Source organism: Myotis myotis, unplaced genomic scaffold (genome assembly GCF_014108235.1).
Source record: "Myotis myotis isolate mMyoMyo1 unplaced genomic scaffold, mMyoMyo1.p scaffold_m19_p_14, whole genome shotgun sequence".
NCBI classification, from domain to species: domain Eukaryota; kingdom Metazoa; phylum Chordata; class Mammalia; order Chiroptera; family Vespertilionidae; genus Myotis; species Myotis myotis.
In genome coordinates, this window is record NW_023416318.1 from 14,807,178 (window position 1) to 14,821,440 (window position 14,263).

The 14,263-nt window shown below is 43.5% G+C and overlaps 1 pseudogene; it reads right to left on the reverse strand.

Annotated features, from left to right (window-relative positions):
• Positions 1-991: 991 nt before the first annotated feature.
• On the reverse strand, positions 992-13,192 carry LOC118669411 (annotated as a pseudogene).
• Positions 13,193-14,263: the final 1,071 nt, after the last annotated feature.

Sequence of the window (14,263 nt, forward strand, 5' to 3'; positions counted from 1 at the left end):
TTTTTAACTCTAATAGCTATAATTACAGTGCTTGTTTGTCAAAATGAAAACGGAAAACAAGTATACAAAACAGTTGATTACTAACCGTGTATTGAAAGCAGTAAGAGGTTCCACGACACCAGATAACCCAGTTCTGAGGTTTTCCCCAAGATAAATTTTAACAGCTCTAGTTTCTTCAGTGTTTATCAAAATACAAAAGGAAAAAGTAGAGGTTGTTGTTTTTGATGTCCATCTGACCCTTGCAGGCTGAGGGAGTGAAAGCGCATGTGGACAGGGGCTCTGAGGAGCTAGGCTCTAAGATGACCGGTCACCTGCCTGCGTTCCTACTGGTGAGACCCAGACAACCTGGAGCAAGTGAGTGTGTGTAGGGACCATGGGGGTCTCCCGTTCTGGCCAGAGTGATCCCACCAAAGCACCTACGCTGACCCACACTGACCGAAGGGAAGGCTGGGGTCCCTCCAAGGGGCCTGAGTGGTGGGCGCAGCCCCCAGCCCACCCCCATAGGCAGTGGTGTAAGCACAGGTACAAGCACAAATGCTATGGGATGCAGATGACCCAGCGAGACAAAGCCAATCAGGGACCGTAAGTGACCATGCAGAATGTATTGTGGCTGGTTCTGCCCATTGCACGCTCCAGATGGGAGACAGACCACAGGCAGACTGGACTCAAGCCATTACTGCAGAACCTACACTAGGCACATTTCTCCCTTCTCTGTGCTAAAGTGTCTCCTTACCTTGTATTTATATTATAAAAAATGTACTGAGTTTGGGTTAAAAACCAACCACCAAAATGGATCTCAACACAGACTTAAAGCCCAGAGGAGGAGCGTTGAGGTGACCTCAGAGCAACTCCTAAAGGCCCCGCCCTGGGTGCCCAAAATTCCTTCTCAGTACTAAACAGTGGGTTGATTCTTTTTTTTTTTTTTTTTTTTTTTTTTTACAATAAAAATAGCTGAGTAATATTGCACAGGAGTACCAGAAACTGCCTCATGGGAAACAAGAACTATTTACATTAAATAAAAACCCGGTTGCAGGCTGCGTCTGCACATGTGCAGCATGATGAAGCACACTGGGACCAACCATGGAGACAGCTTCTGGCACTCACACCACAGGGGCACATCTGCCACATGAGAGGAAAGCAAGGGTGGAGGAGGGAGTGCGGGGGAAGAGAGGAGTTCGGTTCACTTCTGGTTCCGGAGCTGATTGGACAGCCAGTCCAGTCCCTCATAGAGCCCGTCCCCACGGGTGGCACAGGTAACCTGAATGGACCAGTTCCTGTGGCGCAGAGAGTGGAGGCCCAGCTTGGCCGTGATCTCAGCTGCGTTCATGGCGTTGGGGAGGTCCTGCTTGTTTGCGAACACGAGCAGGACAGCATCCCTGAGCTCATCCTCCGCCAGCATCCGCATAAGCTCCTCTCGAGCCTCCTTCACACGCTCTCGGTCATGGCTGTCACCACAAAGATGAGACCTTGTGTGTTCTGGAAGTAGTTCCACAGGGGCCGTATCTTGTCCTGGCCACCCACGTCCCACACAGTGAAGCTGATGTTCTTATACTCCACAGTCTCCACGTTGAAACCTATGGTGGGGGTGGTGGCCACGATCTCACCCAGCTTCAGTTTGTACAGGATGGTGGTCTTCCCCGCAGCCTCTAGGCCAGTGATGGCGAACCTTTTGAGCTCAGCGTGTCAGCATTTTGAAAAACCCTAACTTAACTCTGGTGCCGTGTCACATATAGAAAATTTTTTATATTTGCAACCATAGTAAAGCAGAGACTTATATTTTTGATATTTATTTTACATATTTAAATGCCATTTAACAAAGAAAAAACCCAAAAAATGAGTTCGCGTGTCACCTCTGACACGCGTGTCATAGGTTCGCCATCACTGGCTAGGCCCACCATGAGAACGCGCATTTCTTTTTTGCCAAAAAGGCCCTTGAAGAGGTTCGCAAAGATATTCCCCACGCTGTAGACTGGAGGGAGAGACACTGGCCAGAGACACCCTCGGCAGCCGCGGTGCTGCTGCTACTCCGAGCCAGGCGTTGGTTTCGCTCCCACAACTTTGAGTCCTCATTTTTTAACTAACCCTTTCATTGATTTTAGAAATTTCAGCTTTAAAAAAAACCTTCAGGCTTTGAAAGAGAAAGTATGCAAAGCATTCAACCAATTAGCATTTGTAGCTAACACTCGGGTGTCCAGATGGAGCAGAAAAGATAACTAGACGCCTTTACGTGTGTGCGCGCCAGATGCGCAGACACATGGACTGTGCAACAGAGACCCTGGTACCTCTGCTGCAGTGTGACATTGAAGCACATGGAACAAGCCAAATAAGGGAACAGTTACATCTTTGCTGACTCATTTGACAAAGACAAGAAATTCGTAGACAAATGCAAATAAAGAGTCAATGCAGGGGGAATCAACTGGGGAAGATTTCCGTTTCTGATGCCCTGAATAAGCATCCGCATAGGGAGAGAACACTGAGAACAGATGCATGAATGCAATATGGTGGCCACGTGAATGTGTATCACATGTACAGGTAACAGGATAGTGTTAATTACTTGCATGTGCCTGTTCTTTTGCCTTCCTGAGAATAAGAACTTGACCTTGCCGTTGATCTGCACAGGACGAATAGGGTAGAATTAGAATTGCCAATGCATTGTAATAGAGGCCATAGGGGCTTGCTTTTGTTTTATTTTCTCAGCCTGGCTGAACCGAGGCAATCAATAAGTAGCCATTGAAAGACTGAATGAGAAAAACAAGGAGAAAACCTTTCCATTGTTAGGAAGCAGGGAAAGGCCTTTCTATACCTAATTGCAGATTACCCCAAAACAACAAGAAAAAAGAGAAACAGCAATACAAATTGCATTCTCAATGTGACTAAGGAGATGTGTAATTGAAACACAGTCTGAAAACAGAAAGTCGATGGAAGAATGAAAAATGATTTAGCAGAGGAAGAGGAAGGTCAATTATAGCACATGCAGGGAGAGATAGCAAAGAGAATCTAAGTGAAGTGCATTGTGGAAACCCAGAATGGTCAGGAATTGAAGGAGCAATGACTCAAAAAAGACACATACAGACTTCCAGGTCAAAAATAACTTTTACTCAGAGTTTTGAAGGCATTGATCTATTCAAGTTTCAATGTTGCTATTGAGGAGTCCAATAACATTCTCACTTCCAGTTTCTTGTGTGTGCCCTATTTTTGTTTCTCTTTTCTCTCTGATGTTCTTACTTTCACAATGATATGCCCGGAAAAATCAATATTACATTTTCCATTTAAAAGCTTCCATTTTCATCCTAGCTGGTTTGGTTCAGTGGAGAGCGTTGGGGCCTGCAGACTGAAGGGTCCCGGTTCAATTACGGTCAAGGGCACATGGCCAGTAGGGGGCGTGCAGGAGGCAGCCAATCAATGCTTCTCTCTCATCATTGATGTTTCTATCTTTCTCTCCCTCTCCATTCCTCTCTGAAATCAATAAAAACAAAAAGCTTCCACTTTTTTCTGTCATAGCTCTTTTCCTTCTTAAAGAAAAGTCTATGTCAAATCCAAGCTTGGCATTTTTTCAGCCTTCACTCCACTGCTTTATTTGTGATAAAACTTCATGCTGGTGTTCTACCTATATGTTGCACAGGATTACAAAACTACCAGGTAGTTGGATTCTCCATCAACTCCAGTGTCATGACTACAGTGCTTCACCAATGGAACATAAGAGAGCCTAAGTAGAAGTTAAGAGAATGAGGACTTACCAATCAACCTTTAAAATTAAAAGCACTATGAACTGTATGAACCTCCTTAATCATGTGCCTTGTCCTACCCAGAAAGTGGCTTTTATAAGAATTGTCTAGAAGTTTAGGATATGCCCCATGTACACTGGATCATTAACAGTTTATAGAATTTGCTGGACTATCTCACCAGGAGAACAGCATTAACAGGCAAAGTGAAGAACTTCCAGGAGTCAACAAACAGAGCCAGCCTTCTGGGTAGATGAAGCAGGCTGTTGCAGAGGTAGCATATATTTGTTGCTTCTGGAAAGGTCTTTCCCCATCAAAGGGAAAATTATTTTTTATAGTGAGAGGTGAGTTGACCTCCGTGTTTCTTGAGATGAAAGTCACAACTGATCTTTTTTTTCCCTCTTGATATGCATTTTGCCATCTTCTCCCTAGAAACCCATGTTTCATATTCTTGATAGCTGAATCTTCTATAATATTTCAGAGAATGGCCAGGACAGGAGATTGAAACATCATGGGGCATGTTATAAACTTGTGAGCACTAGAGTAAGAGGATCCAGGAATAATTGGTACTACGAAAAGCCCATTTGGGGAGGTGCCACTTGAAAATGGGATGATGAGTTTATTGCTAATGGTTTTTAAACTTTTTTTTGGTTAGGACATTATCTTGAAAACTTTAATTATAAATTAAAAAACTATAACAGAATAATAATTGTGGTGAGCAGCCCTCTCCCAACCAAAAGACATTCATATCCTAATTCCTGGAGCCTGTGAATATGTTAAATTGCATGGTAAGAGGGAATAAAGGTTGCTAATCAACTAACCTTAAAACAGGGAGATGCTACTGGATTATTCAGGTGGGACAAATGCAATCACCAGGGTACTAAAATGGGTAAGAGTGAGAACCAAGATGGCGGCATAGGTTAATGCCGGAGTTTGCTGCTTTGAACAACTACTTCAAAAGTGAAACTAAAAGACGGAAGGGACATCAGCCAGAACCACAGGAACGCTGGCTGAGTGGAAGTCCTACAACTAGGAGGAAAGAGAAACGCATACGGACACTCAGAGGAGGCGCAGTGCTGAAGTCAAATTCTGAGGTGTGGAGTGCGCGGAGCGGGCTGGCGGCGGAGGGCGCGGTTGGCGTTTTCAATCGGGAGGGAGTCGCAGACTCTGAGCTCCAGATCCGGGCGAGTCTTTAGGGACCCAGACTCAAACGGGAGAAGCAGGACTGTCTGGCTTCGGTCAGAGCGAGTGTAGCTTTCTCTCTGAGCTTTGCAGCGGGTGCTGGGACTCAGAGAGGCAGAGCCCCTGGGGACAGGACTGAGAGCCACCATAACTGCTCTCTCCAGCCCACCCTGTTGATCCTGTTCGACCCGCCCCGCCCAAGCCCTGCACACAGGCATTTGCCGGATAGCCTCAGGCAAAGGCTAGATTAGCACCTCCCTAGAGGACAGAAGTTCTCTCACTGCTGACACAGCTGATTCTCATAGCCACTTGGCCTGGAGGTCAAACCCTCCCTGGAATTAGCTACAACAATCAAGATTTAACTATAAGACTGCGAACAAAGACCACTAGGGGGTGCACCAAGGAAGCATAACAAAATGCGGAGACAAAGAAACAGGACAAAATTGTCAGTGGAAGATATAGAGTTCAGAACCACACTTTTAAGGTCTCTCAAGAACTGTTTAGAAGCCGCCGATAAACTTAATGAGATCTACAAGAAAACTAATGAGACCCTCGATGTTATATTGGGGAACCAACTAGAAATTAAGCATACACGGACTGAAATAACGAATATTATACAGACTCCCGACAGCAGACCAGAGGAGCGCAAGAATCAAGTCAATGATTTGAAATGCGAGGAAGCAAAAAACACCCAACCGGAAAAGCAAAATGAAAAAGAATCCAAAAATGCGAGGATAGTGTAAGGAGCCTCTGGGACAGCTTCAAGCGTACCAACATCAGAATTATAGGGGTGCCAGAAGATGAGAGAGAGCAAGATATTGAAAACCTATTTGAAGAAATAATGACAGAAAACTTCCCCCACCTGGTGAAAGAAATGGACTTACAGGTCCAAGAAGCGCGGAGAACCCCAAACAAAAGGAATCCAAAGAGGACCACACCAAGACACATCATAATTAAAATGCCAAGAGCAAAAGACAAAGAGAGAATCTTAAAAGCAGCAAGAGAAAGAAACTCAGTTACCTACAAGGGAATACCCATACGACTGTCAGCTGATTTCTCAACAGAAACTTTGCAGGCCAGAAGGGAGTGGCAAGAAATATTCAAAGTGATGAATACCAAGAACCTACAACCAAGATTACTTTATCCAGCAAAGCTATCATTCAGAATTGAAGGTCAGATAAAGAGCTTCACAGATAAGGAAAGCTAAAGGAGTTCATCACCACCAAACCAGGATTATATGAAATGCTGAAAGGTATCCTTTAAGAAGAGGAAGAGGAAGAAAAAGATAAAGATACAAATTATGAACAACAAATATGCATCTATCAACAAGTGAATCTAAGAATCAAGTGAATAAATAATCTGATGAACAGAATGAACTGTTGATTATAATAGAATCAGGGACATAGAAAGGGAATGGACTGACTATTCCTGGGGGGAAAGGGGTGTGGGAGATGCGGGAAGAGACTGGACAAAAATCGTGCACCTATGGATGAGGACAGTGGGTGGGAAGTGAGGGCGGAGGGTGGGGCGGGGAACTGGGAGGAGGGGAGTTATGGGGGGGGGAAAAAAAAGAGGAACAAATGTAATAATCTGAACAATAAAGATTTAATTAAAAAAAAATAAAATAAAATGGGTAAGAGTGAGGCAGAAGAGTCAGAGCCAGAGAGATGTCATCACTTGGCCAATGTTGGCTTTGAAAGTGGAAGGAGAGTCCAAGCCAAAGTAGCTCAAAAAGGCAGACAAAGCACAACCTGGATTCTCCCCTACAGCCCCTAGAATGGAACACAGCTCTGCCAACACCTGGATTTTAGCCCAGGGAGACCCATTTTTGAATGTTTATTATCTATAATAATAAAAGCATAATATGCTAAGTAGACCAGACAGCCGAACAACCTTCTGGTCAAACCCGGGACTGCCAAGGCCGAGGCAAGCCACCACGGCTGCGAGGGCCAAGCCCCGTGCATGAATTTCATGCATTGGGCCTCTAGTAAGATAATAAGCATGTGCTGTTTTAAGCCACTAAATTTGTGATAATTTATTACAACAGCAATAGGAAACTAACAATACATTTTTCTTGAAAGACAATATATAATTATATTCAAAAGCACACTAATCTTAAGTGTACAGATCAACAATTTATCTTCCATATTAATACACAATTCCCAGATCAAGTTATAGAACATTCCAGCATCTTATGAGATTTCCTCCTGCAGTTTCCCAGATGATATAGCATACCCCCAAAACTATTAAATGTTCTGACTTTTATAACCTTTAGTTTTGCCTCATCTTAAACCTCCTGTAAAAGAAATCATACATTACATTCTTTGGAGACTGGTTTCTTTTATGCAACATGATATCTATGAGATAAATCAATGCAGGGTAATAATTTGGAATATTATTACAAGTACTTTTTATTCCCAGCAATTTTTATTACTCCCTTAGCCTCTTCAGAGGAGTGAGCAGAGCTAAGCTACAAAAAAAGGGAAACAATATTCAGCTTTTAGTTCCAACCTAGGCTTTTGATATCCATTTTAGAAATAATAGTTATGCAAGCCAATGTTTTCATTAGTAAATACCAAGTTTTATTGGGAGAATAAAGGACTGTAATGTTGAATTGAGCCAAAGCTGCAGGACTAGAGTTTGTATGAAAGCTAACTAGACACTAGGGAGATATAGGGTGGGATTTTTAAAAAATATATTTTATTGATTTTTTTACAGAGAGGAGGGAGAAGGATAGAGAGTTAGAAACATCGATGAGAGAGAAACATCGATCAGCTGCCTCCTGCACACCCCCTACTGGGGATGTGCCTGCAACCAAGGTACATGCCTTTGGCCAGAATCGAACCTGGGACCCTTCAGTCTGCAGGCCGACACTCTATCCACTGAGCCAAACCAGTTAGGGCTAGGGTGGGATCTTTAAGAAACTTTTCTGAAATACAGGAAAGGCTCTTTTCAAAATCCATATGGACCAAATACCTCTGTTCTTAAGTAGCAAATCATGGTGGAATAGGAGGGCCTGGCCATTTCTCCTCAACGTGGGAACAGGCAATCTTTGCTCTGGAGCTTTCCATGATGTGGACTGAGCCATTGTCCTACGTGCACCACAATGTGAGGTGCTCCCTGGCTAATCCTTCCACTTTTATCTTTCATATGTATTGCCTCCAATACATCCCTTGCATTCCTAATTCTGTTTCAAGTTACTGACTCGACCTCTTGTGGGCTGGTCTCAAGACACAAGGAATTCAAATGCCCAGGTGGCAGCTGTAACTTAGAGTTCAGTGGGGACTTTGCTGTGTCTTTTAGCAAGAATGTGCTACCTGCGGATAAAGACCTCTAACTTAACTGAGTCCAGAATTGCAAAGACCAGTAGCCCCAAATCACCGGATGGGTCACTGGGCATGGCGGTAAGTAAGGCTACACCTGCTTTCACCCCTTGGGTCTCAAACACAGTGTCATATAGAAGTCTCTGATTCAGTTGACATACTGCGTCCCAGATGCCGGTTCCCCTCTTTGCAGAGTATTGCCTCTGAACTGTCACTTCTGCTGCGCTTTCAGCAGGACATTCCAACGTCCCACCACTCCAGCAGCTTCTGGCTGTGACGGTGTGTCATATGACTAATGGATCGCATGGTCGTGGGCCCATTCCCTACAGCCCTCATTGTGAAGTGGGTCCACTGGTTGAGTGCTATGTTGTATAGGGCCCTGTACCTCAAGTCAGGCGCTCTGTAAACTTTCAGATAGTGATGCTGGCTGTGGGCTTCATGGACAGAAAAGGGAAATCCAGGCCCATAATGGATGTCTATTCTTATAAGAATAAGTCATTGGTCCTTTCATGATGGAAGGTGTCCAGTGTAGTCAACTTGGCCAGTGGCTGGTTGGTCTCCTAAAAATAAATGTCAGCTCTGGCTGGTTTGGCTCAGGGGATAGAGTGTCAGCCTGCAGACCAAAGGGTCCCAGGTTCCATTCCAGTCAAGGGCATGTACCTTGGTTGCAGGCTTCTCCCTGGCCTGGGCCCTGGTTGGAGCATGTGCAGGAGGCAACCGACAAATGTGTTTCTCTCACATCGATGTTTCTGTCTGTCTTTCCTTCTCTATTCTACTCTCCTTAGAAATCAATCAAAAAATATCCTCGGATGAGGATTAACATTAAAATAAAATAAAATAAAATAAAATAAAATAAAATAAAATAAAATAAAATAAGCCATACAGGAGGCTCAACATTTATCTCTGTTGCTCACAGGTTGGCCATTCAGAGGTGGCAGTAGCTAGATCAGCCTTGGAAAGTGGAAGTCAATACTGCTGACACTATGCATAGCCTCCATCTCTGCCACTGTGACCACCCTATTGAGGTGCCCATGGTTCTGTAGTGACTGTAGACAAGGACTGGCTAACACCAACTGGCTAACTAATTTGCAGGTGGGTGCTTTGGGGGAGTATTAGTATATAATACAGACATCTTTATACCTCAGGTCCCTTTCTATACGTCCATATGCTACTATCTCAGACCTTGTCTCTGATTTTTCAGTCTTTTTCCCTATAGAACCCTGACTAGTTCTACAGGCCATTTGCCACTGTCCATGAGTCCAAAAATATTATCACCTTGGGCACTTAGTCTTCCACACAAATCTCAAAGCTCTGTCCATTGAGAAGACTACCGTTTGCTCTGTCTCTCAAGGCCACCTCTGTCAGGTTTGCATTGTAGTCTGAAAGCTTTCTGTACCCAACTTGGCTTCTTCTTCTATCTTTCATGGACTTAATCTCTCTCTTTCCCAATAAAACCCTTCCATTTCTAATTCTGTCTCAGTATCTGCTTTCCAGATGACCCAGCAGACATGTTATGCCTTCAGAGGAGTGGTATGCACTCTTTCTACCCTACATGGCAAATTGAACATTACATATAGCCTTACGCGTCATTATGCTGAACACTTTCCATGGCGTTTCATCAGTGCTTATTTATATTTGTGGACAAGCCACAGTGAGAAAGTGGGGGATTTCCACACTGGTCAGGGGCAGTTAAAGGCAGTGCATACATTTATTTCCTGATTTTCATGGTTTCAGTTTGAGCTATGTTACTACAAAAGCAGTTGCACTGCTGCTGTGGACTTATGTAACAAAGAGAAAAGGTACAATACCAAAAGTGGGAGAGGAGAATCTTCTACTCCATCCCAGGCCTAGGCTTTTGCTCTGTTGCTTTTAACTCCCTACATCAAAGTCTCCACATCTTGTTCCCTTTTCCTAGACCTTGGCATCCATCCTCCGACCAGCTCCTTCAGATCAAGGGTGTATCTTGCCTCCTCAGTCCTCCAGGGCTCTCCCTCTGAAGTGTCATGGCTGGTGAGGACCTTCAAGACAGTAGTCTATACCCGAAGTTGTCCAAAGACCTCCCTCCACGCAGGAGCAGCTATGACATTGTGTTAAAAGTTTGTTTTGTGTAGAGACTTCTCTCCCTGATATAGTCCTAATATTATGTGTCAGGAATTGTCTTAAGGTATTTACATGTAATATAATCCTTACATTAACCCTGTGCACTATTATTTGCATACATCAGCTTATACAGAAATAGAGGCTAGGTTAAATAACTAGCTTAGCAGGTCATCTAACCAGGAAGTACCAGCCTCCCTCGATTATTCCCTGTGAGAAACTAAACTTCCGGGAGACCCTCACAGTCAGGATTCTGTTCCCTCTAACATTGTAAGTAGTCCTAACAATGTGCTTGAACATTGGTTTCTTCTTCAGACATGTCTGTATTTTCCACTTCCAAGACAAATGTATGTTCTTTTTTAAAATCAGAAAAATCAGCCTAGCAGGTTTGGCTCGGAGGATAGAGCATCAGCCTGTGGACTGAAGGGTCCCAGATTTGATTCTGGTCAAAGGCACATGCCCGGGTTGCGGGCTTGATCCCCAGTGTGCATGCAGGAGGCAGCCAATCAATGAGTCTCTCTCATCATTGATGTTTCTATCTCTCACTCCCTCTTCCTTCCTCTCTGAAATCAGTAAAAAATATATATTAAAAAAATGAAATCAGAAAAATCATACAGATTACAAAGTAAAATATATCAAACCAATCTATAAGAAAGATCCTCACATCTTCAGCAGAAATATACAGTTGGTTTTTTAAAAAATTTTAACCTTTGAAAGCCTCATTCCCCAAAGCAACTCATTCCAAATTTTAATATGCATAGAACATCACACGGGAGTCTAATTAAAATGCACACTCCTACTCAGAGATTTGGGCTGGAACCCAGCCTTGGTATTTCTAACAGACTCCTGGGGACACTGCAGCTGCTGGGCTGTGAACCACACTTTAACAGCACAACTCTCTTCTGCGGCAAACACACCCAGCATTTTACCTACACCAGGACCCTAACCCATCAGCCCCACTCAGAGCACTAAGGCCCCTCTGAATCCCACACGTGCCCATAACCTAGTCTAACAATACTCCCCTCACCTACTGTTAGAGTCGCCACCCAACCTGTGTGCCCAATTCATTCCCACTGCATTCCTCATCCTTGCCTGAGGGTCACTAAGGACTTCTGAGGTCAAGGGCTTTTCTCACTCCTGCATTACAGGGAGTGATGCTCTCTTCTCTCAACTGAGCCCCTAAGATGTCTACTCCTCACCTCTCTCCTCCAGCTCCTAACAATTCCTCTCCCTGGAATCCCCCTCAGCAGGCGACTTCCTCTCTTATTTAGAGAGATGGCAGAGGTCATTCCACATAAGCTCTACCCTCTTCCTTCCTCTCAACCGCTAAAGAATTCTATTTCTACATCTGTCTTTATTTCCGTTTTCGCATCAGTAGAGTCCCTTCTGCTTTCCATGGCAAACCTCTGTCTGGGCCAGTGATCCAATCCTTCTTTCCCTCCTTCAAAACCTTCCTTCCTCGTTTTCTGCCTTTCACCCCCCTCTCCAGCATATTCCTACCCTCAATCTATAATTTACAAATATTCAGTTCTCCACTAAGAGAAAAATCTTCCACTGGGCTCTGACCACTGCTCTGAACCCCATCTCGACTTCGATGACTCAAAACATGTCACACATGAGCCACCCCGTCTACCCTACTACCCTTCCACACCCCACATCTTCACCTCCCCCAGTCTTTCCAGAGCAGCAAAAGGTTCCACTGTTGATCCACTCAGTCAGATGAAAAACCCGAATCATCCTTCACTTGTCTTTTTCCCTTATCCCGACATTTAGCAGGTCCTAACTGGTGATTCCGCCACCAAAACATATTCCAATCTGGCTCTTTCTCTCTGTTTTCAGGGCTACCAGCCTGGTGTAAGCCACCCTTCTCCCTTGCCTGAATTCTTCAGCAGCTTCCTCAGCCCATTCTTCACAAGGCAGCCAAAGAGAATTCAAAAGTTATAAATCAGATCATGTCATTTCTCTAAAATCTACAATGGTGTCCCCTTGGGTTTAGAAGAAAACCCAAACTCCTCCCCTGTCTCTCTGATGTCTTCCCCTACTTCCCCGTTAGTTTATCAAGCTCCAAGCACAATGGCCTTTTTGTTCTAGAATAGTTGGCACTTGGTCCTGCCTCAGGTTCTGTGTGCTTTCCCTTTCCATCCATAGTCTGAAATGTGCCTGTTTTGTGCCTTGTTTTATTTTCATCAATAGCACCTTCAGTGTCTGAGGTTGTCCTCGTTGTTTACAGATGAAGACACCTCCACACTGGAATGCAAGCTGCATAACAGCGGGGGTCTGGCCTGCCTTATTCACCTAGCAGTGGACAAGCACCCAGTGGGCTGTGGTACATAGGGATTGAACAAGTAAGTGAATGGCTTACACTATTACTCCTGAAAGCTGCAACCCAATTCTCTCAAATTCACTGTAACAAACTTCTAGAATGAATAGTCTACATCCACAGCTAACCCCCTTTCCCTACACCCACCATTTTTTTCTGTGCTGCGACTTTTTGCCTCACCATTCTTCGGAAACTGCTCCCTTGAAAGTCACCATGGTACTTTAGTGACCAAGCCCAACTGCTTTTTTGAGGCCTCAGCTTCATTTGACACTGCTGACCACTTCCCTTTTCTTGCAAAATAATTCTCCCCAGGCTTCTGGGTCTCCTCCTGTAGACCATGTCTTTACCAAGCCCTTGGCGGCTCCTCTCCCTGCTCCTGATCCATGGGTCTTCCCAGTTGTCTGACATACAGCTGTGTCAATTTCTTACTTCTTTCTTGATTAACACATCTCCAAAGATTTCAGCTTTTACTTATTTGCTCAAGCGTTTAAGCAGTCCCCTGATCCACGCGCTCTCACCTTATTTTCAAAATCATATTCCAAACCCATCCTCTTTTTATAACTTTCCTTTTTCTGTTAAGGAACCACTCTTCTCAGAGGAACAAGACACCAAAGTCCTCCCTAAGTACCTCTTAACTTTCACCATCGTATTCAATCAGTACATTCTTCCTTTGAAATAGTTGTGTTCAGCAGACTGAGGAACCTCCGGGGGGGGGGGGGGGGGGGGGGCAGGGGAGATGAAAGAGTAACCAAAGAACTTATATGATATATGCATGACCCATGGACATAGACAATAGTGCATAGTGCGGTGAAGGCCTGGGGAGGGGGCAGGAGGGGGGGGGACATCTGTAATACTTTCAACAATAAAAATAAATTTTAAAAAAAATAATAAATATTAATAAAATATTTTTTAAATAGGACATGAAACAAAAGAGGGTGTTGTACTAGGGCATTTATAAATGGGTAGAAGAAAATACCAGATTTGACAGACTAACTCCTAAAATATTGCAGTGAAAAACTTGCTTTCATGCTTAAAATTTTCAAGCATTAAGCAATGTTTAAAATAACTTGTTTATTCAAAAGTAACTTAATAAAATTAAAACTACTTTATGGACATAAAATACACTTAAAGTTTAAAAATTAGAAATGTGAAGAGCATTCTCACTGACTTTTTAAAAGCAAGAATGACTTTATTAACTTGGTTTCTAAGGTAAATGTACTATTTGAGTCACATTTTTATAAAATCAATTTTATTATTAAATATTTGAAATTAGTTTTTGAATACAAAGATAAGGACCTGGAAAGAAATCATGTGTTCATCTTTATTTCTGCTACCTATACTCCATTGCCTCTCATGCCGATAAACTATAATAATCCACGAATGGATTTCCCTGTCCCTTGAGTGACCTTCTTTCAAGCTACCTAAATGCCCATTGCCTCCAAGGAAAAAAGGGAAGTCCTAATTCTTTATTTATTTAACACAAACAGAGCTCAAGCCAGTTTTCTAGACTTTCCTCAATATTCCTACTTTCCTACTTTTTGCAGTATTTTCTAAAAATGGAGGTGTAATCTCACCACTGTGGTCATCTATGCAGTTCACTAGCATTAATCCTTATAAAC